We start from the raw sequence: 22,913 nt of genomic DNA, 5'->3' as shown, positions 1-22,913 counted from the left end.
AGTTAAAGCTGAGCTAAGCTCTCAGTTAAAACTTTGCACTCACAGGCAAAATTTCAAGGCCATCAAGACCATAGCTTCTGCAGCTTGGTGGGAGACTTCCAGAAGGTGTGTTCAGATGTGTCCAGCCTGTGACCCACCTGACACACTCATTCCAGTCAGCACATTGTAGAGGACAATGACGCATCACTGTGTCAAAAGGTTTGACACTCTTGGTAGAGGACTTAACACATAGCAGGCACTTTAAAAGTGGTTATTATTATCATTTGATTCACATCATGATGAACATTTTAATACAAAGTCTGGTCCTTAAGGACTCAAACAGACCTATGGATACTGAAAATTCTATTCTACCGAATTACATAACAGTGAATCACGTAACAGTGAGTAGCAGGCTCAGCCAGCACTGATTGACAACTTGCTGGCTTATTAATTGTCACAATCCAACGTACAGGTCTTATTATTAGTCCCATTTTATACTTAATTAAGAAAATGGGAAGACATAATACTCAAACTTTGCTGCACAAGCCAGGTGTAGTGTGACACACTTTTAATTCCAGCCCTTGGGAGGCAGAGGCAGATCTTGGTGAGTATAACCCCTGTTCTATATAGAGTCCCAGTCCAGCCAGGGCTGCCAACTGAGACACTGTCTGAAATGACAATAATGACAACAACAAGTATTTGCCCCACAAGCCAGATGAAAGGTTCAAAAACAAAGAGAGCAGAAGAAGCTCACACTTGCTGGTGTCAGGGAAGGAGAGGGGGAAGCAGGTTTGCCCTACGTGCTGTCCTATAATGAACAGAAGGAGCTGGGGTCCTCGACATTATCGGTCCTGAGTCAGCTGGCTACATCTTTGGTCGGGGCATCTTTTACAAGCCTCTGTTCTGCCTTCTTTAGAGATAGTGGTGGTTATGCTTCAAGGTATTGAGAAAATCAAGGGCTGCTGTCTTAAACACATGGAAAACAGCTCATGGCAGGCACGGTGACTGGTATTGAAGTGAAATAACGCCTTTAGATGCAACACCTGGGAGAGACGTGTCACAGACGATGCTAAGGTGTGATGCAGGTATGTTCTAGGAATGGCAGGGAGCCAATGAGGACCCTGGAAAGGACCAAAGAAAGAAAGCAAATGCTCCCTTCTTACTTGATTTGGGTGGTCTTTTAATGATCAGGTCAAAGGAAAGAATATTAATCTGAGCAATGTAACTTCAATACTACTTTTATTTAAAATACATTAAAGAAATTTTATTTAAAATACATTTATGGGACTGGAGATGTGGTTCAGTTAAGAGCTAGGTTCAGTTCCCAACACTCAAGATGGCAGGTGGTTCAAAACTACCTGCAACTCCAGCTCTGGGGGTATGTGACACCTGGCCTGCACATTAACTCACGCAAGCACAGATATGTGCGCGCACACACATGCACGCACACACGTGCACACACACTTTTTGTCCATAATACAATCTAGTGTACATACTTTAACTCATGAACTTAGGTATGGCAGGACATCGCATGTCCTCCCACTAACCCTTCACAAACACTTTTCAGACTTTAACCTTTCCACACAGTAAACTAAGACGATGTGCACTGCATGTAACAGTTAAGCACAACGCAGCCGCAATCTCCTGTTCTAGTAGGAACAACTCCCCACATTGCTTACAAAGTTTCCCTGTTATCAGAAAAGAGGCCATGCTGGAGGAGGAGGGCCTCAGCCTCAGAAACAGCAGAAAGCAGACAGTGGCCAGCACTGCAGTCTCTTAGATACAAAAGGTAGGAAGCAGATAAACCTAATTGGAAAGGGAGACAAATAATTCATATGCTATGTACTCCAGCCTCCTGGACACGTCCATAACGAGTAAAACAAGAACGAAAATCGATCCTAGCATGTAACTGCCAACCTACGACAACCATCAAACGCTGGGGGGGCAGGGCACCAACCCCAATTTCAGAGCCACAAAGATGTGGGCTTACTCTCCTAGATGAATTAGTTACATGAGGTACCAATGTGGGTTTCACAGTGTGTTTAGGGGACAAAGGCGGTAAGGTAAGTAAAGACAGGCAAGTGACAAATATTAAATGTACTGACCCAGATTTCTCATGTTACCAGGTCTCAAGTCTCGTGACATCACGTGGTCCGTTCTGACTCATCCCCTATAAGACTTCAGCATCTCAGCCTACAATACACAAAGTCTTGGACCATGCAGTGGGGTAACATCATTTGCTCACTTGAGGTGTCTATGAAGAAGAATTTTCCCCAAAAAAACTCACTCCCAGACCACCTCTGTCCTAGCGATACCTCGGGGGAAGAAGAAGAAATTGTTTAGTTGCTACCTATGAAAATAATAAACTGGGCATGTTCCGCTGGCTTAACCTTACCTTTCTTCCTCTTGAGACGTGCCTACCTTCAGGCAGTATGCTATTTCCTGCTGCCCGATTCCCTGACACTTGAGTGGAAGAGGTTGCCTTCTCTACCACTGCCAGGAGAAATATTGGGATTTGGGTTCACAGGCCTGTCAGCTACAGATCTAGGATGTATTTTCCACTTGACTTCTTGCTCTAGTTTTAGTCTCTGTTGCTGTGACAAACATGACCAACATGACTTTAAGAAGGGGTTCATTTGGCTTACAGGTTACAGTCCATCACCAGAGGAAGCCAAGGGAGGAACTTTGAGGCAGGAACTGAAGGAGACAGCTGAGGAACGCTGCTCACTGGCTTGCTTCCTCCGGCTTGCACAGCTACCTTCCTTATGCAACCCAGGACAACACAAGCCCAGGGTGGGCACCACCTATAGTAATTAGCAGTTACGGAAATGCCCCACCGACCAATCTGATGGAGGCTCCTCCTTTGCAGGTGTGTTAAGTTGGAAACTGATACCACTTCTGTAAAAAATAAAGTTCAGGTCAAGAGTATTTGTGCACACCTGTAATTCCAGCACTGAGGAAGCTGAAGCAGGAAGATCCCAGAGTTCAATGTCAGCCTGGACTACATAGACCCTATGGGGGTGTGGATTCTTGGGGGGGAGGTTAATTGTTGGTGGTAATTAGTTTTTGTTTGGTTGGTTTTTGGTTTTTTGAGACAGGGTTTCTCTGTGTAACAGCCCTGGCTGTCCTGGAACAAGCTCTGTAGACCAGGCTGGCCTTGAATTCACGTAACTCACAGAGATCCGCTTGCCTCTGCCTCCTGAGTGCTGGGATTAAAGGCGTGAGTCACCACTACCTATAGGGGTGATTAGGTTTTTATAAGACTGGGAAGGTCTTCTTTGTTGTTCTGTAGTTTAAATGTAGTTTAAATCACTTTAACATTTGCTTTGCTTATCAACGCCCTCAAAGCCAGCTAGAAATGGTATTCCTTGCTTATTGGGGGCCCTGGAGATTCAGTGTGAAGTTGTACGGACTGACTTGCCCACACAAATTAGCTGTTTTTCAGCAGAGATTTGTGACAAAACTCAGGGAGGACTTTACATGGTAACTTTCTTGTCCCTGGAAGCTCGGCCATCACACAATAAGAAGCACAGTTTTCTCATGAGTTTCCTTTGTTGAAAGAAGACCTGGTCGCAGAGTGCATTTATCCCAGCTGCTGCCCAGCTGCCAGCACACGGGGTGGGAAAACCAGGAACAGAATACATCTGATCGGTGAGTCAGCTCCAGGTCTCACAGGCCCATGCTCTAGTACGTGACCTTCTATCCAGCAACCTGATACGCAACGGGAAGTGTTCTCCTCAGGGCCTGGAAAACCCTTCCGGCCATCCAGTTAAAGCTGCTCCCTTGCTCTGCCTCAGTTTGCTCAAAACTCTCATCTCAGCTCCAGTCCTTGGTGAAGCAGGAGGAAGACAGAAGAAGGAGGAGATGGCCGGTCACGCTGCATGTATCTAGCCCACTTACTCATGACTTCACTCTCCAATCCACCATGCTGTCCACTTTCTGTGGCCAGGCACTCCTTAGATAATCCCAGCACAAGCATTTACTTCACTTCACACAGGACAGCACAAACAGAACTCTGGAGCCTTTAGTGGTTAAACCATTTATCTAAATGATCGCTGATCAAATACCAGGCAGATAAACAGTTCTTTCTCCCACCAACAGAACAACGCTCCCATATTCATGATTCACAGTCTACAAAAGAAGCCCGCTCAGAAAACAGACGCCTCCTGCAAAGATCAGCGGGGTCACTGGACATACTGTTTTCCAGGTCATTGTAAACAGCTGACATATTTTCATGTTGCAACATTCAGTAGGGAGTCAATGCCTCCGGAAAAATGCAGAGCTCTAAGACTTGGAAAATACAGGACAAGGGCTGGCAGATGGCTCGTGGGTTAGAACATGTACAAGCATGAGGACTTTAGTTTGGATCTCCTGAACCCACGTAAAAGCCAGATATGGCTGCATACACCAGCATCCTCATCTCTGGGGAGTAGAAACAAGAGCTCATCTATGGGGCTCAGTGGCCAACTAGCCTCTAGGAAAAGAAAACAAAACAACAAGCAGCAGGGAAGCTAGCTCCTCCAGGTTCAGAAAGAGGCCGGTTCTTGAGGAAACATGGCAAGAGAAGCAGAGCAGGATAGAGAGACAGCTTTCCTCAGACCTCTTTGCTCATATGCACCCCAACCCCATGCATCACAGACACCACTACCAACAAGCCCTTAGGAGATCTTTGTATAGACCTTTCTGTGGTGTCGTGAATGGCTTCTGGTAAGCTTGCTGTGTTTTTGTCGTGAATGGCTTCTGGTAAGCCATAACTTCTGTCACTGCAACTCTAGAGTACGATTTGTTGCCCTCCCAGGGGTTCTTCCTGCTGCATCTGCCTTCCTCCCCTGTCCCCACCAAGTCTGTGCCTCTAAAGGGCGTCCTGATACTGGTCTCCCTGGAGCTCTGATCCTGTCACCCACTCCCGCAAGCCTGACAGGGAATTGTTACTGATAAGATTTCGCAACAGGAAGGACTCTTGAAAACTTTAATTCAATTCAGCTTCTTAGTTTGTTTAAAATAAAGCCAAACACACATAATACCCAGAAAAGTGAATTTTTCAAGGCCAGCAGTTGTGATAGACCTGGGACTGAGAATATAACCTCTCCTTCAGTGTTCTCTCTCTTCATAAGAGCCTCTTCAACACTGAAGGGGAGGGTAATGACTGCCCAGAGAAGCTTCTCCTTAGGTAAGAAGGTATGCACTGATTGGCTGGTTGATTGATTGACTGATTCACAGATTTTTTTTTAAACCTTTGATGGTTTTTAAAGCCATCTAAAGCAACATAGCTTTTTTTCCCTCCACTCAAATGAAGTCATACAGAGGACATCTGTGATATAAAAACAGACCGAAATTCTCCTCTGAGCAGTGGAAGCAGAGATAGTGCAGTCCCACCCAACTCTAAGGTTTGCCTTTGTCTTTCAGATAACCCACAAGGCTCCTGAAGTCCCTGCTTTCCCCTGCCCTTCACCAGCCTCCCAGGCCTGTAGAGTTTCTGCCGCCTACGAATGACCTGGCTTCACCTCACTGTGAGGAAGTGGTTCTTGGCTGCTTGGCCCTGAGCACTGCATGTGTGTCTTTCACCAAACAGCTCAAACCATTCTCTTTCCTCATACCTAACTCCTCATCGTGTGGTCCAGCTCTAATCAGAGCTCACCTCACACCTAACTCCTCATCGTGTGGTCCAGCTCTAATCAGAGCTCACCTCACACCTAACTCCTCATCGTGTGGTCCAGCTCTAATCAGAGCTCACCTCACACCTAACTCCTCATCGTGTGGTCCAGCTCTAATCAGAGCTCACCTCATACCTAACTCCTCATCGTGTGGTCCAGCTCTAATCAGAGCTCACCTGCCACCCATCAGTCCAGACCCTTCAAAGCAGTTTCAGCCACTCCCTGCCTCTTGAGAAGACAGTCATCCTCTCCTTCCTTCTCTCTGGATCCTTCCATGAACTGACTCTGTTCCAGGTCACCCTTTCACTGCTAATTTTTAACTTTCCCTCCTCTGTAAATACTTGCATTTTGACTCTGGTCTTTATTGTACTTTTTCCCAAGCCCTGCCTCCATTTCTCTCTTCCGCTTTTCTCTTCTCCACCTCTGAGGACTTGGGTGGAAAGTCGTAGCTGCTGTGTTGAAAATATGCAATCCTCCTTCACCCTGAAGCAGTTTTCTAACAGACAAGTTTCCTTGGGTCTCATCTCTAGAGCCTCAGACACATGGAGGTCGCCTGAGGTGCGTGTTTAAAATGCATCTGTCTTAGGTCTCCCCTCCCCCAATGTACTGACTGGAATGCTTTCTAGTCTGTAAGAACTCTGAGTCAGGGGCTGATACAGCGGGCCTGGGTCAAGACTCAGACATCCAGAAAAGGCAGAATGGCAATGTCCCGTGAGGATCTGAAATTCCAGGAGAAAGAACAGCCGAAGTCAATGGAGCTTGGGAGGGCTAGCCTGAACCACGATGAGAACTGCGTACAGCCTCCATACAGCTGGTATGTCAGCTACATCACCCATCCTTGTCCTCCGCATCTGCTGGTCCTTGATTCCTACAGACTGGATGTGCCTGAGAACAGCGTGCTGGGATTTGATTCCCACAGCTGCTGGCCCTTGAGCTTACTACATCACTAATCTTTGTCTCCTGTTCAAAACAGATAATGAGGTTACCTATCTCCGTGCATCCTGGGAGTTAACATCATCCAGCAAAGCGTTTGCACCTACCAGGCACACTGTCAGTGTGTAACAGGTTTAACTCTTGTCATCAATGCAATACTTAACTTCCTAAAATGGAAGTGCCCTTCCTTCTAGAAGGTTCCTCAAAGGCATAGAGCAGAGACTTCCCTTTTCCCTTTCTCAGATGTGAGACTCTGGGGCGAGCATACCTCTTGGATTTCAGTGTTGCTCAGTCAAGATGGTAAGTGAAGCCCAGCAGCTGGTCTGAAATACAGAAAAGGGGGAGCCACCTTGTTCCCCAACTGGGAAGAGGAACTTTTCCTGTTACAACCAGCTGGCTGGCACCTCCTGGCACCCCCCTTCAGCCACAGTCAACAACCAACCAGTGGTCCATGGGGGGGGGGGGGAACACAGGCTAGGAGGCTGTCTTGGTAACAGGAGGGAAGCTGCCAGATAGTTTGTGCTTACTGAACATTTGTGTTTATTATTTAAGGTCAGGAATTCACACTTGCATGGCAGCACCAGCAAAACTCATCCCGAGTCAAAGCGTACTTTTAAAATATGAAACATCTTAATTTTGATTTTCTTATGTAACCATGATGTGTAGACTTGCCAAAGAATGTTAAAAATAGGACCCCAAAAAAAAAAATCAAAGAGGAAAAGTGCCTCGGAGTTTCTGCCCTGACTGGCATGGAAACAGTTGCCTCACAAAATCGAGGTGGGTATGAGGTTTTTTTTCATTGTCTAGGAGAGTTGTTTTGGGTTTTCTCCTTTATTCCTTGGGTAGCTTTATTTGTTTTTCTCACGCTACTTTTTAGTGACAAGTCAGGGTGTCACCACTTGTGTGAGAAACAATAAAGGCTGCAGGAGGAGAGAAATGTCCTCAAAAGTCTTCAGAGGCCGCAGGAACTTTGCCAAGGGAAGTGTCTACTTCAACAGAGCCATGGAAAACAACAGCCACCGCAGACACTGGGCTCAGCCAAACCCTGCAGCGAGGACTAGCTTTATTTTGGGGCCAAGCAAGAGTCCAGGAAGCCACAAGCATTGGCTTCTTTTCCATTTAAAATTCTACATTTGCCAATTTGTGGTGATGAGGGCGCCTGTATTAGGGCATCCCATTGTTGACAGAAAGAGGAGGCAATAAGCAGAGTCCTAGGAGGGCATCCTTTGCCTAGTGAGGAGAGACTAGGTAAGGTTCATCGGCTCTCCTCTCCTCTCCTCTCCTCTCCTCTCCTGTCCTCTCCTGTCCTCTCCTGTCCTCTCCTGTCCTGTCCTCTCCTCTCCTCTCCTCTCCTCCTGTGCTCCTCTCCTCTCCTGTGCTCCTCTCCTCTCCTGTGCTCCTCTCCTCTCCTGTGCCCCTCTCCTCTCCTCTGCTCTCCCCTCCTCTCCTCTCCTCTCCTGTGCCCCTCTCCTCTCCTCTCCTCTCCTCTGCTCTCCCCTCCTCTCCTCTCCTGTGCCCCTCTCCTCTCCTCTCCTCTTCTCCCCTCCCCTCCTCTCCTCTCCTCTCCTGTGCCCCTCTCCTCTCCTCTCCTCCCCTCCCCTCCTCTCCTCTCCTCTCCTGTGCTCCTCTCCTCTCCTCTCCTGTGCTCCTCTCCTCTCCTCTCCTAACCCCTCTCTTTCTCTCCCCAGAGTCCCAAAATGTAGCTCAGGCTGGCCTGGAACTTACTATGTAGTTCAGACTGCCTGGAAATTAACCGTGATCCACCTGCCCACCTCTGCCTCCAATTGGGGTTAAAGTAGGTGCCACCTGTTCTCTTTAAACGACACTTCTTTCTTAAAAAACAAAACAAAAAAGTCTCTGATTTATATCATAGGTTTCCATAAAAATTCCGATGACCCAAGCAATTTTTGTACCAACTTTAGTCAGTAAAAAATTCAAACCCAATATAAGCAAAAGTGAAGATTTCAAAGTGCCAGAAAAACAGTCAAATGAGACAGTCAAACTTGCATTAGGGAAAAAAAGTGTCTAAAAGTCACCTTAGCACATCTCAAATGCAGCTCTTTACAGAACCAAGTAAGACAAAACATTTGCAAACATTTGTATTTTAAATCAGATAGCGAATCCCAGGTACTACAGATTTTTCAGATTCTATGTGATTATACAGTGAGCTGATCCCTATTGGATCCCTTCTGACATACCCTACTCCAGAGAAGCTTCTAGAAAAAGACAAACACTGACAGAACAGGGCAGTGCAGCCAAGGAGCCCTGATTTATTTCAGCTTTGAAAGGTTTCTACACTTGGCTTCTGATTTCTTTGGGGAATGCATTCCCCAAGACTCACTCAGGCTGCTGTTTGAATGAAGTGCATGTTTTTCTCATCTGGCAGAGTAACCTCATGAGATGTGAGAACAACCTGTCCTGGAGTCTAATCGAGGTGAACGGGGGATGAGTAAGGTCATGCCGGGACACGAAGGGTTTAGAAGGCCTTGCTCTCTGGACACAGCCTACAGTACACAGGCATGGCAGGTCAAGGTTCTAGTTTGTAAGGTTCCTAGAAAAGAACGGCTTTATGTTATTAATGAGGCCTCATTATGTAGTGCAGGCTGCACAGGGCTGGCACTACATAGACCAGGCTAGCCATGAACTCATAGAGATCACCTGCCTTTGCTAAGGCGTGGGATTAAAGGTGTGTGCTGCCTCAGTCAGCCGGAATGGCTTTCTAAGCAGTCACAGGAGAGATGACACTGGACATCTTTAGACTTAGGTCCTTAAACTCAGCCTTATCAAAAGGAACCCCATGGCATTTAGACTTGCAAAGCCCGAACTGCAAAGTAGGAAGCAAAGGCAGAATGTGTGACAAAGTATAGTTCCTTCTCCGCTTAATACCTAATGTTAGCCCTTACACGGGATTGCTGATGAAAGTTCCAATCAAGACACTCCCCCACAACTTGATCAGAAGTCATTCAGTCCTCCCAGTTCCACAACTTGTAGACAATGGGAGGTGGGGGGGGGGAGCTTGCAATTCATTTGGGAGGCTTCTAAAGTAGACCAAGCCCTCAGGTGAGGCACATAATCTAATAGTCACAGGAAATAATGCCCATTGAATTTTACATACTAAAAATCCTAACCCTGGATGTGGTAGTGTTTGGAGATGAGGCCTTTGGTAAGTAATCATGACATAAGGGCTTTCCCTGGGCTGGAAGGATGACTCAGCCATTAAAGGCTAGGCTCGAAACCAAAAATATAAGTGGGATGGCTCCCTTCTAAAAGGGACGCCAGAGAGCTCTGTTGCCCCTAAGACCAACATGAGAATGAAGCCATGCTGACACCCTAACTAGAACTGTAGAATTAAACTTCTGTTGTTTATAAGTCATCTGGCTGATGGCAGGTAGCTGTAGCGAACTGAACGCACAGGCATTTGGAATGACAATTCTCGTTTTTACATCTAGGATTGGCATATGTTCTGACCCCAATTGTGTCGGAAGAAGATATAGGAATTCTTCCCCTAATCTGTATTTCTCCCAACCATTTCAGAGTAAACAGAAAAGAGTCCTTTGGCAAAAATTAGTTTTGTGACTTGAGGAAGCAAACGTGTGCCTCCCACTCCGTGTACTCCAGGAAGCCCATGAGCACTGAGGATTTAGGAGAGATGACTCAAGAGGTGTTTCCCTTGACATCACGGCTCACCTAACTCCCTGGCCACGCTGGCTGAATAAATCTAACCCAAAGCCAGTAAACAAGTAAAGATGCAGATTGTTTTTCATGGTCCAGCCCAGGTCACCATAACCTAGACTAGCTAACCAGGGTGACAGGGATGGCATGTACTGGATGATGCTTTTGCATCATAACACAGACCACTATTTCCCATTCTAGAACATTTGGAGGGATGGGAAGAAGGAAACCAGGAAGTCCAGATAATTGTGATAAAAATCTGTCTGTCTCTTTCAAGACCTCTCCGTCTCCGAAGAGGAAATAGGAAACAATCCCATCATGCAGAACTGGGAGTCTGGAAGGAAGCTTTTGTAAAGACAGCTGACGTATATGAGATCTTTCTCTTAAGACTTAGGGTTTTATATTTCGGGGTCACCTCAACTTTGCTTTGCAGAACACTGACAATGACCTTGAGCTCCTGATCTTCCTGCCTCCACTTCCTGGGTGCTTAGATTACAAACGTGGGCTACCATGCCATGCAGACCAAATCTTAAAATGTGTATGTGTGATGAGTGCATGGTGGTGCACTTACCCATCTGCTTGTATGTGGCAGCCAGAGAATGATGGGGTGTCCTCCTCACTCGTCTCTTCACCTCACGAAACCTGGAATTCCTCATTTCTGCGAGACCAGCTGCCTCTGAGATCTGTTTCCCTTTGCTCCCCAGAGCTGGTATTAGAAGTGTGTACTGTCAGCCCAGCTATACCCTAGCGACTAGAGATCTGAAATCGGGTACTTATGCCTGTGCAGCCATGTCCCCTATCCCTTAAAGTACTTTTTGTTTCCTCCACCAATCTACTTAAGGAAGACAAGTGTATCCGGTTACTGTTGATGGGCAGGTTTCTAAGATGGAGCTGAATGATCTCGGCCTCTAGTAACTATACCCTAGTGTGATCCTCTCTGTTTAGTGAATGTGACATAGTGACTCCCTTCTAGTGACTGGAATACCAGCAAGATGAAACACTTCAACAACAGCACTGTAAGAACCTCGGCTTCTGTTTTGTTCAAACACTCGCCCACCCTTTCTTGCTCACTTTGAAAAAAAAAATAGCTGTCATGTTGTGGTTCTGCCAAGAAACTCACATGGCCAGGGACTGGCTAGTTAAAGGCAGTAAGGAACAAGGTTCCACTAGGAGCTGCATCTTGCTGGTGACCATCGAGAAAGCCAGAAGCAGCTTGAGACGCTTCTCTCAAGCGATCCTGTTGGAGCCCCAGAGACCTTTAAGTTGTAGCAGAACTAAGTGGCAGTTTGAATTGAAACAATTGGAATTGAAAAGTTATTATGAACAAACTGGTCATGCATACATTGGTTCCTGGAACAGGCTAAACATAAGGTGTTCTATAAGAAATATTTCCTTCTGTACCCGGGCCCGGTACTTTCCATTGCCCCTGTCCTCATCCCCCGCCCTGCCTAAACTGCTTTATAAAAATGAGACCTTGCTAGCTAATAAACGAAGCCTTGACGCAACTCAGACTGACTCTTTCTTTACGCGCTTGGCTTCCACTTCTCTCTCCCCCCGTTTGACTCCTACAGGTGACACCCGCTCGAGACCCAGTAAATAACCTGGCCTGCTGGACGGGTCACGATCCTAAACCCGAGAGTCAGCTAAGCTGTGCTGTCACACTTGACCTGCAGAAACTGCGAGATAATCGGCGGTGCTGTTAGGCCACTAAGCTGAGGAACACCGTTTTCCTGAAGCAAGAGATAAACACACCTACTTAAGCTGCCACTGATGACAGCCACACACAGAGGGAGATAACACGGAAGTCAGTCCAGAGGGAGCTAGTTCCAGAGTACAAGAAATGCTGGCTGGCCCGCAGAACAAAATGAGGCTACCATATCTGCAGTGATTCTGAAAGAAGCCCATGAAAACTGGGGCATGGGGTGGGGGGGATGGTACAAAACAACACGCTACTTCTAAAACATTCCACTCCTGTGCACACCAGACAAGCTCCTCACCTCCCCGTGTTCCAGCCTCAGAAAGAATTCTAGTTGTTCTGTCCAGCGTGTGTCTGTATGTGTGTATATAAATGCACACACACATACTCATTCCTGACTCTTCTTCACATTGCTTATCCAGTCCTTCCACAAATTATATAGTCTATATAGTTGACGTCACACCTCATACCACCGACACAGGAACTACTCTCATGTGAAACACTACCATCTCCCCTCGCTGATTCCATGATGCACTTCTCTGCATCTGTCTTTCCTCTGCAACTGATTTGCCGATCAGGGCACGTTAGAAATGTAAGTGAAATCAGGCCACTGCCCTTTCTGAATGCCAAAAGGCTTCCCACCATACTCAGAATTAAAGCCAGAGTCATCCTGTTAATTCACGAATCCAGACGCTGTCCCTGACACCTCTCCTGCCTCTCCCGTTCTCCCTTTATTTACTTCTCTGCCCTCTTGGGTGTTTCCACAGCACATGAAATCTGTTATCACTTCAGGCCTCCGTTCATTTGCTGGGGCTGCTGGGGCAGAGCACCAGAAGGGACTTGGCTTCTAAAACGGAAAGGCCTTGTCTCACTTATGGAAATCTGAAATCCGTGTGTTGGCAGGGTGGTGCTCTCTCGGATGGTGCCAGGGAACATGTGACCTGTGCTTCTCCCCTTGCTGATGTGGTTTGCTGGCAGTCCCCAGTGCGTTTGTTAGACTCATTGCTCCAATGTCTGTTCTCATCTTCAGCCGGTGTTCTTGTGCGCATCTATATCTTCAAGACTCTCACTTCTTATGAAGGCAGCTGTCACTTGACGTTAGAGGGTCATTCTACTCCAGGGGACCTCGCTCCTGTTTCCAAATGAAGTCTCGTTCAGAGGTGCTGCAGCATCTGAATTTCAGGTGGGGAACATAACTGGACCCATGACAAGAGCCTATGCAATCACAGTTCACTCTCCCTAAAAGGAAAGCACAGCCTGGCTGCCACAGGAATGTGCCTTGTAGTCTTCTAACTCAAATGGAGCCCAGGGGCCAGGAACAGCTTCCCAGGGGCCACTCCTAGTGAGTGCATGACTAGGCATGGCGGGGACACCAAAGGAAAGCTGCCTCTGGGAGATAAAGACTCACCCAGCAGGTGGCTTCAGCTCCAAGACACTCCCAAAACCCTGGCAAAAATCTCAGGGCAGCACAACAGCAGGAGCTTCCACTCAACCTAGTCCCTTCTCTTACTGCGATCTGATGAACTCCCCAGCGTCCCAACAGCTACTTCCCTCTCCTCCCGCATCCAGACAGCACCTTCCGGGGACTTTGCACTTCGCTGAGTGCTCTTTAAGAGTCATTTTGAAATTCTTAGTTAATTTTTAACAAGGGGTTTAACAGTTTCCTTTTGCACTGGCCTCAGATCTTAACCAAGAGGTTGCTGTTGTAGTTTGAACACAAAGTCATCCTCACAGGCTCAAGGGTTTCAACGCCTGGTCCTGAGCCGGAGGCTGTCTGGGAAGGCTGTGGATCCTTTAGGAGACGGATCGACTTCCTGTTCACTTGGTGCTTCATGACTGCAGATGCAGCAGCGTGACCAGCAGCCTCCCACCCCGGCGGTCACACTTTCCCCCACCGTGATGGACTGTATCCCCTTGACCTGTGAGCCAGCATGAACCCTTCTGCTCTTGCTGGCTCTGGTCAGGTATTTTGTCACAGCATTGAGGAAAGCGGCTTTAAAAACTCTTTCCTTGTTAATCCCATCTTGGTGCCTGCTTCTTGGAGAACCTGAGCTAATCTCTCCAGTATCTGCATGATGCTTCATCTCCTTACGTCAGCCTCTGACTGACTAAGGGACCTCTGCCATCCAAAATAAAATACACTCATCCAACCTGGTCCTCCTTGCTTCATTTCCAGAACTTCATCTTATTTTATTGCATTTTTACTTACTGTTCCTTATGCCATTCTTTCAGGGGGAATCAGAAACTTTGAGTTGTTTCCACCATAGCGACTACAGCAAAGTCAGGAACACAATGGGTAATTAATTAATAGTTTGTCAATATGTTTATTTTATAAAGGCATAAGTGTCAGGCTGAATTCACCAGCATCCCCCTTCTATTCCAAACATATGATATAACCCAGGGTGGCCATCATAAGAATGTACCAAATGGGCCAAAGCAGTAGGCCCAATCTCCTTTCAGCCCTAGGTTGAGACCAAAATGCCCAAGGGAGGCCAAGTGATATTGCTTTTAGCCATGCAAGGAAAACAGGCCAGAATAACAAAGCTACACCATCAGAATTTTGGATCTACTCCATCTACATGGAAATAAAGCTAGAAGAACTACCACTACCCCAGGAAGCAGGCTAAGTCTGTATGTGTGTTTTGCCACAGTCTCATATTTAAATAAAAAGCACATCCAAAGAGTATGAGGAGGTCATCTCAAGCACCAAGCCAATGCCATGCATAAGCATGTCACCAAGATTTACACTGTTTACATTGCACAAGAATCCTGAGCCAATAGATCACCATAAAAATGTTCCCTGGACCAGAGAAACCTTTACAGAAGCAAATTCAGATTTCTCAGTAGGAATACTGTCTTCATAGCTCAAGGCTCACTAGGCTTTCTCAGCATAAACCGTCCCACTAAAAAACAAATCAGACAAAGATTAGAAAAAGCGAGAGGGGAAGCCATGTCCACAGCAAGTCATATAAGCAGCACCCCAAGAACTAGGGCCAGAGAAAAGTCATTGTCTGTGAGAGCTAATACACTCATCGTGTTTAAAAGTCCCTATCCAGAAGAGAAAACAAAAAGCACTATCCTCTACGAGAAAAGGAAAAAGTAGATAGAATTCTTTTATGCTTATATTTTTATTTGATTTGATTACTTATTTGTGGGCGGTGGGGTTGGGGGGTGTCAGTCAGTGTGGAGACGTGTGGAGACGTGTCCCACACTGTGGGTTGCAAGGATGCGTCTTAGTATGGCAAGCACCTTCATCAGCCGAGTCATCTCAACAACTCATGAACAGAACTTTAAAAGACGCAATACAAGCAGCTATTGTAATCACACCTGCAATGCTAGACTCTAGCGGCTGAAACAGGAGTGTTGCCTTGAGTTTTAGGCTAGTCTAAGCTACTTAGGGGATTCTAGGCTACAGACTGCAATCCTGCCTCCGAAATAAAATAAACAAAGGAAAGGACAAACACAATGCGATAAGTCGTATGTTAGCTGCAGTTGAAAGATGAAGTAATATTGTGGAAGGTAGATCTGAAGAAAATACCTTAATATTGCAGACAGACAAGAGAAAACATGTGGAAGAACAATTATAGGATGTGAAAACTCAGCTCAAGGATAATTAAAGCATTAATCTAAATTGAATTTCAGCAAGTAAGAGAGGCGATATTAAAATTGAAATGCTAAAGGCTGAGAATTTTACAGAATTTAAAAATTAGTCCTTGCTGTCTTTTTAGTTATTTTAATTGTATATTTAACTGTATAAAACAGTGATTTCATACATCTGATCATGTATCACTCCTCACTACTCTCTCTTAATATGTGTTCTTTTAAGATGTGTATGTGCACATAACTTTATATGCACACCTGTGTATAGATGTCTTCAGTTGCTAGAACAGGGCATCAGATTTCCTGGAGCTAGAGTTATAAGTAGTCATGAACCACCATTCATGGATGCTGGCAACCAAACTTTGGTCCAATGTAAGACAGCACAGGTTTTTAATTACTGAGGCAAATGCTATTAATCACTCCAGCCACTTAGTATGTGCTGAGTGAGAAAATTACAAACAGAAAGCAGAATTTACAAATACACACACATATACACTGTGAACTGTTAAAAAGACTGCAGAGGCTCACATCTAAAAAGAAAATCACAAAAGCAATGAGAGTGTAACAGGTGACACAACTTTCAGAGTGGTTCTGAAGGAAGACGGAGATGACAGACAATCCCAAGAAGTCACAACAAAACAAGGGAGGGGAGTAGAAGGACCTCAGGAATTGTGTCACAGCTGTGAGGCTGCAGATGTGAACTGAGAGACAGCAGTAATTCTAGCAAACACAACTCAACTCAGTGCTCAGCTGAGAAATGGCCCCAGACTAAAGGCCTCCTTGGGCGCGGGGACTGTGCCAGCGAGTCAGCAGTTAGGAAAGGTAGGCATGAGCTTAAAGGGAATGATGCTGTTGTCCTTAGGACCCAGAGCAGTGGGGCTGGGGACAGGTGAGCACTGAGGGTACCCACTGCAGCAAGGGCAGTTCTCATCTGTTGCCACAGTGGAGCAAGGCAGTGTCATGTCAGTCAGCAAAACATCATCAGTCTTAGGCAAAGCTGAAACCCACAAGCAGGAAGTCTGATTTTTAAACCACACACACACACACACACACACACACACACACACACACACACACACACACACACACGGGATGAGGGTAAGAGAGAGAAAATAGAAAAAAAAAGTTGTTATAATTCCATCCATAGACATAAGGAGATAAGGCAGAACCGACACATGGGAAAATGCATAGTATGCAAAATATCAAGATGAACACATAAAAGGCCAAATCAAAAGAACAGTCCTTGCGAACCTTTGCTACATGAGTGGAAGCGTGTCTTGTGCTCAAGAGCTACTGGCAGCCTCACCCTGTAATTTCTACCCCACTCAACCTTATCATTTGGCTGAGAGACCTAACATTACCGGATAGGAAAAATGCTGGATAATTCAAACGTAAAACACATGCAGCCCCAGTGGTCATTCCAAACCTAAAATAATGTCTGGAGGCTTGTTCTGCCAGTTCCGCTTACACCAAGTCTCCTCTGGGCCTCACTGGATACCGAACTCCCCAAGCTGCTTGGAACAGTCATGATGTTAAAGCTACAAGCTGGGAAGCATGGGAACGAGAAGAAGACAAAGGAACAGAGAAATGAGAAGAAGGCACAAGGAACACTTCCGCTTTTTACTTCGCAGCCCCTGAGAACTGACGTTGCAGGAGCTGCCTCAGACAGCAGACTCAACCATCAAAGGGAAGATGCTTACTGTTCTTCTGGCTTGATGGGGCTGCCGCTGCTGCAACTGAAACAGCCGAGGGGGGGATGGACCCTTTCAGGTGCTAGGGGCTGCCTTGCCAGTGGGCCTGCCTTAAACACTGGCTCCTCACTGCCCAAGGAGGCGTTTAGTCTGGGGGCCGTCTCTCGGCTGAGCACTGAGTTGAGCTGTGTTTGCTAGAATTACTGCCGTCTCTCAGTTCACAACTGCAGCCTTACAGCTGTGACACAATTCCTGAGGTCCTTCTACTCCCCTCCCTTGTTTTGTTGTGACTTCTTGGGATTGTCTGTCGTCTCTGCTTTCCTTCAGAACCACTCCGAAAGTTGTGTCACCTGTTACACTCTTTTAATGGTTTCAGTGAGTATCTTTCACTCACTAAACCCAGGGACCTATGCCTTTATATCCTTTGGAATCGCACCCTTCAGATGTGTGCCTCCAACCCTAATCCTAACTGCTCATGAGTTTTCAGTCTACAAGTCTTTAGAATCCTACAGGGGCTTCTTCATAAAGTTAACACACAAGTTCTTTATCTATCATTTACTTCTTCCTGTCTTAATTTTTCTTTTATTTCAATATCTTTCTATATTCTTTTCTCTAAATTAAAATTTTTGATACAATATATTTTGATCAGATTCTTTCCTCTCCCAACTCCTTCCATACCAACCAACCAACTCCATCCAACCAACAACTACCCAACTTCATGCTCTGTCTCCACCTCTCTTTCAAATAACCAAAACAAAACAAAAAATGAAAATCAAAGCAAAACAAAACAAAAATGTACATGCACGTGCACACAGGTACAACTAAACAAAAATTCACATACACACACTTGCACACACATACAAGCACATGCACAATAAAACAAAAATTCAAATACACATATACACACACACAAAAAAACAAAAAACAAAAACAAAACATGGAGTCTGTTTTGTGTTGGCCAACTATTCTTCAGCATGGGGCTTGTCCTAGAGTATGATGGATTACCCACTGTCACTCCACTGGAGAAAACTGATTTTCCTTCCCCAGCCAGTATCAACTGCAAACACCTTCTTAGTTGAGGGTGGGATTTTGTGTCCACTTCCCTTCTCAAGGCTGGGACTTTGTTTTCAACTTGTTCAGGGCTTATGCACAGTGTCACATCTCTGTGAACTCATTCGTGTATCAGTTCTGTTGTACTGAATGGCACTTTTCCTTGGAGTCATCCATTATCTCTAGCTCGTTTTGCTATATTTTGTTTTTCAAGATAGGGTTTCAGTGTGTTGTGTAGTTCTGGCTGTCTTGCATCTCATTCTAGTCCAGGCTGACCTTGAACTCACAGAGACCTGCCTGCCTCTGACTCCAAGTGCTGGGATTAAAGGCGTGCACCACCACCACCCCACTACCTTATTGTCTGTCTTCTTCCTCTTTTACACAGATTCCTGATCCTTAAGGAGAGGGGTTTGATAGAGACAGCCTATTCAGGCCTGAGTGCTCCAAAGTCTCCCACTCTCTGCATGTTGTCTAGTTATGGATCTGCGTTAATTAGTAGCTACTACAAGAAGAGGCGTCTGTGATGAGGGCTGAGAGAGGCACTAATCTACGTCATTAGGAATCATTATTGCTATCTTCCTTTAGCAGAACAGTAGTATTAGGTTTCCCCAAGGGTCCATGATCCATCAGTCTTAGGTTCTTGGCCATTTTAGTAGTGTCAGATATGGGTTCCAACTCATGGGCCTCAGATCCAGTCATAACCTTATGGTAAGGCAGACTGCTCAAGACACAGCTTACTTAAGTCATAGAGAAATAGAGCTGGTGCCCGACTAGAAGCTTCACCCCTACTGACCAAGGTTCTAGGTGCTGAAGGCACTTGCATGCTAACAACGGAGAAAAGGAATCATCAATATCACCCAGCCACAAACTCTGAGATTGCAAGTGACCTCCTGCCTGCAAGATATACTGGTGCGACAACAAATGCATGGGAGTAACCAAGCACTTGTTGACCTTTCTATGTTCTTGCAGCAAGTGTTTGCCAGTCTTTTTACTTTTTTATGTGTTTTTATTACATAAAAACTTTATTTTATGTATATGCCTGTGCACACGTAGGCTAGTGTACATACTAGGACATTAATGAGAAGGTCAGAAGACAACTTTCATTTCTCTCCTTCCAGCAAGTGGGTCTGACGCATTGATGGCACCTCCAGTTGAGTCTTTTCTCAATGTGTACATACTGATTTGATGGTCTAAAAGAGACTATTGTCTCCACAGCAAAAGCAGAATACCAGGAAATTTCCCAAGATTGGAGTAAATGTCTACAAATATATGATAATTACTTCTTTGCTAAATCTATTATTCAAAAATATTTTATTTTATATAAAAATAATGCAGAGGACAATTTTCTTATTTCAAGAACTCTTGATTGTATAACCCCAGAGAAATTTGAGCCAATCACAAATTGAATGAGATCCTTAGAGTCCAATGATTTCAAAAAGCAAATTATAAACACGCTTTTCATTGCCTGAGGCAAAAATCACATTTAATGTGGGGTGTGGGTAGATGCTGGTATGTATGGAATGTGTGTGGGTAAAAGGGGACCTCGGGCCTCAGGAAGTCTTTGTGGTTTGAAGGTGCAGAAGTGCTGGACAAAGTAGAACAAAGCCAGGCTAAGGAGGATCATGGGATCATCATGGGGTCATCATGGGATCATCATGGGATCATGGTGGAGGGGTCCATGCTCAGTTCCTCACCCTCCATGAAATCTGCAATCAAGCTACAAAGCCAAGGAAATGCTCTGTCACTGGAAAAGGATCCGACTTTCAGTCCAATCCAAGTTCTTCTGGTGGAAGGAGGGGCGGGGCAGAGAACAAAGGACATCAGAGAAGGACACAGGCAGGGCGAGCTGAGCTCACAAGGCTCTCCCTCTGTCTACCTGAGCCAAGCTCTCCCTCTCTCTACCTGAGCCAAGCTCTCCCTCTCTCTACCTGAGCCAAGCTCTCCCTCTCTCTACCTGAGCCAAGCTCTCCCTCTCTCTACCTGAGCCAAGCTCTCCCTCTCTCTACCTGAGCTACTGGGAGGTAAAGAAGTGCACACAGTCAGGCCCGAAACAAGAGATGAGGAAGCTTCTATGCATGTTTGTATATAAGGTAGAGAAAGGGGTTAAGGCTCCGAACGTTCAGACAGAGCAAACCCGGATCTCACAGAGTCTCCAGAGTTTCCATGGAAGTCCTTCCCGTTAGGTTCCTTAAGACTTAACTCTGAAACAACGCTGTGGGTGCAGAAAGACATAGGAAGTGAGCATTTCTCTCTCTCTGCACAGCTGAGGAGGGAGACGGAGCCAGTGGGATGCACAGAAAAGTCCATCAGCTCTGCTTTCACTTGTCACAAACGCACACAAAACAAACAAACAAAGCCCTGAAGAACCTGGAAAGAAACTGAGGCTACGCAATCGCGGACTCATGCTCACCTTTCCTCATTAATGGGCCGAGGAGAAGCCCCAGGAACTTCCCCTCAAGGTTGCTCCAGGCATTCCTGCTGCTTTTCAGGCCAGCTCACAGCTCCTGATCGGCACCAGGGGCCTACAATCTCACTCTCTTCCTCCTCCCCCCCCCTTCCCATCCTTTCCCTCCTCTTCCTCCCCCTTCCCCTCCCTGTCTTCCCACCTCCACTCTCCTACCTCAGAATCCTAGGCTTCCTGGGACATTTTCTGGAGGTACCAGGCAGGGGTTCCCTAGGGTGCCATCAAATGAATCCTATGCACACAGTCAGGTTGAGGTACCTGACTTGGAAGTGAACTCTGGGATATACAGTAACAGTGGCCTTTAAACTTAGTGAATGGAATGCGACTGTTAACCTTTAACCTTGCCATCCTGGAAAATCAGCCTTGCTGTAGTTCTTTAAACAGACCACTCAATCAGGTTTCTATTGCCAGGTGGGCAGTTTCTGCTGGATGACTCATAGGTATTCAGTCTCACAAGGTGATAAATGATCAGTAACGATAAGGAACATAGCAAGTCATCTGCATGTATAGAGATACTGCATAATGGTAGCTTATTTAGTCCCCAGAATACCTATGCAGTATGACTATTACTCCCAGGTTACGGATAAGGAAACTGAGAAAGGTGTCCTCATTTAGCCAAGATCGCTTAAACAGAGAGCAGGAGAGATGGGACTTTAACAGCCAGTCTGGTGCCCAGAACAAGCTCCACTTCTAACAGAGCCAGCAGCCAATAGCAACAGTTTCTGGTTTTCAACGTCTGTGGTTGCTTCCACTGCTTGACATCACCCCTCCCTGCACCTCACAACAACCTGGTAAGGGGAGATTGGGAAGTTCATCTTACAGAAGCAGACTTCTTGATGTTAGATGACTCCCTTGCAGATCTGCGCTCTTCCCACCTCCTCTGCGGCTCCTTTACCTATTTCCTTCCCAGATGGCAAGGCACCCCATGCTTCTCTCCCTGGCTGAGAGCTAGGTGTGAGCTATCACACACCTCTAAGCCTCAGCACTGCCTCCAGCAAGTCCATGCTCCTGGGTGGCCACGCCTCAGTGACCTAGCCTCTGGTTCGGTCCCAGTGTGGTTCCCTTCTCTGCACCCCAGGACCCCTGCCTTACCCCAACTCTCCAGAATGCAAACAGAATTGCTGTGATACCGAATTCTTTTTTTCCTTGTTCTCTCTTGGTGCTTACCGAGTTGGAGGCATTGAAGATATATTGATTTTTGTGACAGGAAAAGGTATTAAGAAGATGCTATCTGATAATATAGCTGTGTATAAAACTGCAGTTACTCTTGCAGAGAGAGAGCACTTAAGTGCGAACTCACTGAAGAGTCAAAAATGTACACTGAATTTGTCCAATCAACACTTGTGACCTGTTGGATCAGGATAGGTTTGTTGTGATGAATAAAACAGAACTCTTTTCTTAATGCAGTTTATAGTCAAGTTGAGACAAAAATTAAACACACATATCTTCAAGTACATATATGCACACATGATTTACAGTTACAAATTCTGCCATACGCTAAAAATGACAAGAGAAAGCGCTATGACAGAGGACAAGGAGACAGAAACTGGTTTAGATGATGGTCTCAGAAATGCGTCTTTCAATTTTTAAAAATTAGTTTTAGCTATGTGCTTCTCTGTCTGTATGTGAGTTTGTACGTGGACGGGTGGATGGATGGCCACGGCGACCATAGGTGTCAGATCCCTCCAGAAATGGAGCTCAGGCATTGACAGCCCCCTGTGTAGAAGCTGGAAACTAAACTTGGGTCCTTGGCAAGAGCAGTACATGCTGCTGAGCTATCTGTCCAGCCCCCTGGAAACGTGTCTTTGAAGACGGTAACTTTGCATCAGAAACACGGTCACAGGTAAGACAGAGGGGAAGTGCTTTGCCATGGACACTTGACAAGAGAGATGTTAGGGACAGGTACCCTAAACTCCCCTGAAAGCCTGCAGTCTCAGCACCGTTCCTCCATCACCACTCTGGCACTTTCGGTATCCTCTGTTAACGCCCATCATGTTACCCCGGAAACACGTGCCATTCGCCACAGCTCTGCTATGAAGCACCCTCCGGAAGGACTCGAAAGATGAAGGCTTGGTCACCAACTGGCCGACTGAATCAGGGAGACTTCACTGGGTCATGAGAGTTCTGTAGAACCAGCGGCTTAATCTACAGAGAGATTAAAAATCTGGAAGGTG

At 46.0% G+C, this 22,913-nt stretch overlaps 1 protein-coding gene across 3 annotated transcripts in view; it reads right to left on the bottom strand.

Annotated features, from left to right (window-relative positions):
• Nucleotides 1-22,913, bottom strand: part of Mob3b (MOB kinase activator 3B) — a 168,257-nt gene that overhangs the window by 109,813 nt on the left and 35,531 nt on the right. Inside the window, exon 1 of one of the 3 annotated variants that reach the window (XM_040740323.1) lies at nt 20,896-21,024. The exons of the other annotated variants lie outside the window; for them this stretch is intronic. The gene's annotated coding sequence lies outside the window, so the exon portion shown is untranslated. Of the gene's footprint in view, nt 1-20,895; nt 21,025-22,913 lie in introns of those variants that run through there. 3 annotated transcript variants of the gene reach the window in all.

The sequence above is a fragment of the Mesocricetus auratus genome, unplaced genomic scaffold (assembly GCF_017639785.1).
Source record: "Mesocricetus auratus isolate SY011 unplaced genomic scaffold, BCM_Maur_2.0 Super-Scaffold_6730, whole genome shotgun sequence".
NCBI lineage: Eukaryota > Metazoa > Chordata > Mammalia > Rodentia > Cricetidae > Mesocricetus > Mesocricetus auratus.
The sequence above is the reverse complement of the archived record's forward strand: the minus strand, read 5'-3'. Positions and strand labels throughout refer to the sequence as shown.